The sequence below is a fragment of the Calidris pugnax genome, unplaced genomic scaffold (genome assembly GCF_001431845.1).
Source record: "Calidris pugnax isolate Ruff unplaced genomic scaffold, ASM143184v1 scaffold95, whole genome shotgun sequence".
NCBI classification, from domain to species: Eukaryota; Metazoa; Chordata; class Aves; order Charadriiformes; family Scolopacidae; genus Calidris; species Calidris pugnax.
In genome coordinates, this window is record NW_015090885.1 from 9,318,119 (window position 1) to 9,324,460 (window position 6,342).

The 6,342-nt window shown below is 38.5% G+C and overlaps 1 protein-coding gene across 1 annotated transcript in view; it reads right to left on the reverse strand.

Annotated features, from left to right (window-relative positions):
* EPHA3 (EPH receptor A3) overlaps positions 1-6,342 on the reverse strand; it is a 232,273-nt gene that overhangs the window by 225,595 nt on the left and 336 nt on the right. The gene's annotated exons all lie outside the window — the stretch shown is intronic.

The window sequence follows — 6,342 nt, forward strand, 5'->3', positions numbered from 1 at the left end:
ATATTTTTGTACTTTAATTATTATTTATTTAAATGGTAACTCATCACTATAGATTTTCTACAAACCCCTCCTTTCTTAGGCACCAATTAAAAAGTTTTAGTTTTTAATTATTTTTCTCTTATGTGATGCAGCTATGCTTTAGCAGGGTTTTTTAATTACTATTTAAAAAAATAAGACAGACCAATGCAATGCAAACCTTTCCATCCAAATATAGTTATAAAAATGGTATGAGAAACCAGCTGGAAATAAAAAAAAAAAAAGCACCATTCCCACACCTTATTACACTAAACTGCCCCTGACTGAACTCTAACATTCATCCTATTGTTCACTTAATTGCTAGCAAGTTTCAACCACTGTTCGTTTGGTCTGCTATTCTTCTTTCATCAATATTTTTCCAGCAGATTAATGGGATTTTCCTCCATATTTTGCCTGAAACAGCAGGACACAGTAGTTTAATGAAAAAAAAAAGGAGCGTGGCACTAACATTTCTGCTTACAGTGTGTCTGGTTTAATAACATCTCCACAAATTTAAGGGCGTACATGCTGGTGTTCCATTCAGGCTACCCATCACTCTCACAGACTGAAACTTTTTTTGTCACCGTCCCAAGATTTCTTTCATGCAGGATTGTCTTTATTTCTATATCTTTATTTCTTTCACCCATTCACTGCAGAAATCTAAAAGGAATCTTCAGTTTAAGAGACCAAATTTTAATCTTACATCAGTTTCACACTGCAAAATGAGTACTTACGCTGCAAAATCAGTATTTGTGTTAGGATTTATTAAGCAACTAAGAAACTAAGAAGCACAAGACTACCAGTGGGGAATACAGTCCTAACTCAGCAAATTACTGCGATGTTATGTTTCCAAAATTACACCACTGGGAGTTCATATCTAATCTTCTGAATTAAACTATTTTCTTTTAAGTTTTGGTTCTTGTTTAGGTCAATTTAAATATAAAAAAAAAATAAAAGCTATGGCTCTGAAGTGTATTTGGAAATAGGAAAGGCTACATCACTGCAGAGAATTTTTAGCAAAACTGATCATTTAACAGTATCACATTTGTTTGTAAACAAACATTCTTCTGTTTCACTGTATCGTTTCTTATTACAAGTCTCTTCTTCCTTATAAATACACTTTCAACAATGCTTCAACAAATAGAACTTTTTTCTTTTCATAAGAAAGGAAACGTTAAAAAAAAAAAATTAAAAATCCCTACATCTCTCCAGAAAAACAACTCTTTGGATGCTGGAATTATCTTTTAGAAAGGTGATGAGTTAGTGTCATCCCTCTTCTCCACCTCTGAAGTTGTATCTAACACCTCTGGACAAGTCCAGTCAATTTTGCACCTTAGGGTGTCAAAATGAGCTTTCTGTATTTCAAGACCAGCTCCACCGAGTAGAACTTCGAACTTTAACAACAGTAAGGACATGATTATATCTCTTGTTATTTTATTATTTTTTAAAGAAAAATCAAACAGCAGCTACAAAGCGATGGTACGTACAGGAATTACAGGTACCCTATGGGACTAACTCAGGCTCAGTATAGAAATCCACAAATGGTACAGTTGTATTCGGCAACAGCTCTGTAGTGACCCTCACTGGTGATAAAATCCAGAGCTCAGAAAACAAGAAAACGAACACCTGCATCCGTATTTCTAAACTTTCATCAAGTGGGGATTACAAGAACAAGAACCATTACATACTCTCCTAGAGGAAAACTTACTAGTTCTCAAACAGAATAAAAAGTAAGCACGCTAATAGCAATTTACTTAACTCCCGCAGATAATTAAAAAAAATTAAAACTAATTTGTACATCTTCCCAGATGGAATGAAAAATTTTGGTTCAATCAGCATGCACTCCTGATTTGCAAAGATTTCACGTAAACAACGGTTAAACTTCGTCTGCCTATTATCTGTTTAATGCTTTGCCTTCTGGTAGTGCCTCTGAAGCCCCATTTCCTGAGCACAGAAGAGTTCTAAGCCGTTTCTATGCCTTGACTGCTTTGTTGGGTAGCAAATACGTTGTATCCAAATTAACTACAATAAGAATTAATTGCTGTGTCCAATTTGAACATCTTTGTATTTCAAACATCTGCTTTAAGTTTGCTGCAGACGGTGTAGTGATTTTTCTTTTTAATACACCGTATTGAAATCAGCAGTAAGTCAAGACAAACTTCAGACAGACAGAAAAGAAAAAAAATTACTCCGTGTGCTGTAGCTTGCTATCAAAAACGTTGACAGAGAATAAGGAATTTACCCAACTTACTTCTCCTATTGCACAGGATTTTAAAAACATCATGGTGTGAATTTTAAAATGTGCTCATTATTTGTCTAATCATACATCTTAGGATTAAGCACACAAGCTTTGAATAAGATACAGCTGTATGAAAAACAGCACCCTAGACCCCTGTGCCTCTGATCTTTCTGAAATTAAAAGGTATCACATTCAGATTTCTAAACCTACTTTTAACTTCCTTTACAGATAAACACTCAAGAGCAAGCTGGCGGCGCAAGCAGGAATTGTGTCACGATAAATGAAGACTTATCCTGACCTAACGATACCTGACATACATTGAGGCAAGATTTGTACGTAGCATTTCTCCGCGCAATCCCTTTTGATTCTCCTGAAAAGTTCCCAGTATTGCCAGCCTTTCCCAAAATTACACACGAAAGTTGGGCAGGCATTTTGTTCCACGTGCAAACACCACATTTTTCAAAGCCATGCCAAGAGCCCTCCTTACTACAAAGGCACAGTAAGTCGTCTTTAGCGACTTTAAGTGTTAACAGAGACCAGCCCAGATAAAATGGTGCATTTAATTGCGCAGTTACGCAAAGTTCTGAGATGGTAATCAATGAATAAAAGACGAAACCACATCTCCAAATCCAATACAGACTGAAAAGAGAGGCTGATTGGAACCTTCTTGCTGTAAACCAAAACAGACACTGTTTGAAACCAAGTCCTGTAAGCAGATTTACTGTATTGATCTTTTGGTAGCTGTGTTCGCAAGAAATTAATTTTATGCTAGATTGAGAGGTTACAAGAAGTTTCCTGTCTGCACAGTCAAAATATTATTGAAGCAATTCAGGTTGTCAGTAAAAGCTTAAACAAATTTGCTGATAATCCTGTTAATGACCTAGGTCAAGTGTTAACTGTTGTGGGTTATAAAACAGTGAAATTAAGGTTGCTGGTACCCTCAGGCGGGCAATATAGTTACAGAAGAGACTAAGGAAAAATTATTAAATTACAGAATGATATAGCTCATTCGATTTCTTGATACCATAGGAATTATTCAGAAAGAAATTGCATCCTTCTAAGAAAAAACCCACAATCCTCCCTAAGCGGAAAATATCCAACAGAATGGAAGAGCAGAACATGTGGTTTCTGTGCACCTACGGGGTTTGGTTTGCAACTTCAAACTGGAAAAGTCAGATGTTAAATCTTCCTGACATTTTCCTGCCTCGCAGAAAATGGCACACACCTTACCACTGCACACAGATAAATCTGAACTTTAGAGAACCTTCCTGAGCTCCTGTGATTACGTAGGCAAAACGCAGGCAGCTTTGCAATCAGCCCGGAAAATAGTTTAAAAATAAACTCAGTGGAAAATTTTACATTTCATCACGAGAAAGGTCTCTAAATAAAAACTTCTCTGGGATGAAGCAAATTAACGAAAACTCAAGCACTGCAAGAAAAAAGGAAAAAAAAGGACTGCACTTAACACCACAAAGTGAAGTAAGCCAACAACTTGCCTTCAGCCCCTCTTTCATCCTTTTCTCCCTTCATCCCACCCACTTCCATTGCAGTATTAGTACTAGCTCAGTCATCAATTTTAATACTAGTCATAAATGTTAACTGAAGCTGTATTTAAAAAACAGAAATAATTCAAGTCAAATAAATCTAGGAAATATTACTGGTAGTTCTAACATACTCTTGTAACATGACTACTGCAACGTTCATGTCCCCCAGAAGTTAGACCAAGCTATAGGAACACACCAAAAATTAGTTTCATCCTTCGTTAAAAGAATCTATAAGAAGAATTTCAACAGTAGCTTTCCAGAAAGTGGAGGAAAAAAATCTATACGTTTTTATCTACATGCCTATATCAACAGCCTCTGTCCGAAGTGTATCCTTTTTCATTCTCAGTTGTGGAAAAAGAAAACTTTTCTAAATATCCCACAGAAATGCAGAAACATCTATCTCTAGTTTTTGGAGGAAATTTATGGTAACAACAGTAGGGAAGTAAATGAAGAGATGAGAAAAAAATTATTTTAAAGGGGAAAACATAAAGCTGCACACAAACGCTTGATTGTCAAACAAATTAGTGTGTCAGCAAATTATAATAATTCAGATTTCTAAACTCACACGATCAGATTGAATATGCTGTAAATGAATAAAAGAATTACTGAGCTTTCCGAAGTGGGGGGCAGAGAAGAGTCCTTTAAAGTTAAACTCATTTTTAAATGAAACTGTCAGTATTCTTTTTTCTGAAAGGAATGGCAAAATACATACTTCAAAAAAGTAATCATGCAAAAGCAGGCTAACGTCCAGTAACTACATTTATACTGTTGTTTCCCTAGTCGTTTTCAAAATATTGCCCATATATTATAAGTTTTTGAAGCTGAAGACATAATGGAAGCAATATCTGCTGAGAGCAAACTCGAACAAGTACACTTAATGTGTAATGCGTGCGCATTCTCTATGATACCAATTTTTTTCCTCCTTTCTCAATTCTCAGTGCCAGTGATTTTAAACAAATAAACAGAAAGTGTTTTGTTTTGGTTTTGTTTTTTGCAAACTGGAATGCTCTAATATCTTTTTTGCATAATTAGTCTCAGTCTAGAGGCTGTGTCTGTCTACCACTGCCACGGAGGCAGAGTTGCTCCGCTGACTGACAGAACTACATACATTCCCCAAAACCTTTTAGTAAGAGTAACCCCTACTAATGCTCTTGCTTTCATTTCTGAAAATCATTTGTGAAAGATGACAATATTTACAAAATAGCATATGTCTGGAGGCTTAAAAGTGACCAAATGTTAAAATCACATTCTTTTAAGGAACCTATAAAGCACTGTGCATGCAAAACAAATTTTACATTATGTATACAAACATGATATATCGCTCTCCTGGTATGATGGTACCATAGCTTCCTTCCTAGCAATAAAACCAACTGATTTAAGATTACTCCAAATATCTTTTTCCTTCCCAAAATCATTTAAAGTCGTTATCTCACTGACTTATCCCACAAGCTCCCAGAATATCAATAAGTACATCAGCATTATTTGTACAGGAGAAATGATTGCTCTAACAGCTTTGATATCTGCTTCTCCACACAAACACTACAACTCAAGCAGGTGCAAGTTTTACACGACTGTTTGATGCTAGAAGTTGCTCACAACCTTTGGCCTCTAGATTTTATCCCAAAAGACGATTACACTGGATATTCTGGTCATGTTGACTGCCTCCGCTGTGCAAGTGAGCAAAAGCTGCATTTCTTTTTTCTTTTTTCTTTTTTTTTTAATGGGGAAAGGGCAATTTTATCCTTCTTTTTTTTTAAAAAGTATTTCAATTACTTTTTCCAACAGCGTCTAGTGGTCATTATTTTTCCCTGAAATCTAACACGCATTTTCATCAAATATCATCTTAAAAAATTACCATAGCAAAGAAGAACAGAATGCGTGAACAAAATGGTGCGTGAGTATGTGAATGTGTGTAAATTTTCAGGTTAAAAAAGCCTGATGTGAAAAAGAGGTTTTACAGGGGAAAAAGCTTTTTTTTTTTTTTTTTTTCTGGTATTAATTAAAAGTTTTGAAACACAGGACGCCCAATGAAACCACCACCCTACACGCATAAAAGGGCTCTCAGCTCAGTTAGCGCTGGGGTGACGGAGATGAGGGCTCCCCGGTCGGCCTTTATATAGCTTATTTTTATTAATTAACGAGCGGATCCGACTCCTGCCGCTGTCAGCGACCAGCCCAGCTACGCGGCTACAAACGAGGAGGCGGCTGGCCCTGACCGCGGCGACACCGGGCACCTGCCGGTGTCGGAGCTCCGGTCCCCCGGCTCTGGGGGGGAACCCCGGCCGCTGCGGGTCCGCGATGCCCCCCCCGCCCTCTTCCCTCCCCACCTCGCCCCCGAGCGCTGCGGCTCTCTCCCCGCAGCCCCCCGGAGGGCCGGGGGACGGCACCGGCTGCCCTTCCCCTCGCCAACTTTCCTCGGGGGCAGGAGGGGCGGTTGCCCTCCCCCCACCCCGCACCGCACGGCACCGCACCGGGCGGCGGCCGCCCCTTGCGCGGCGGTGAGCGGGGCCGCGCTGCCGGAGCGCAAGGCGAGAGGGAGAGGGG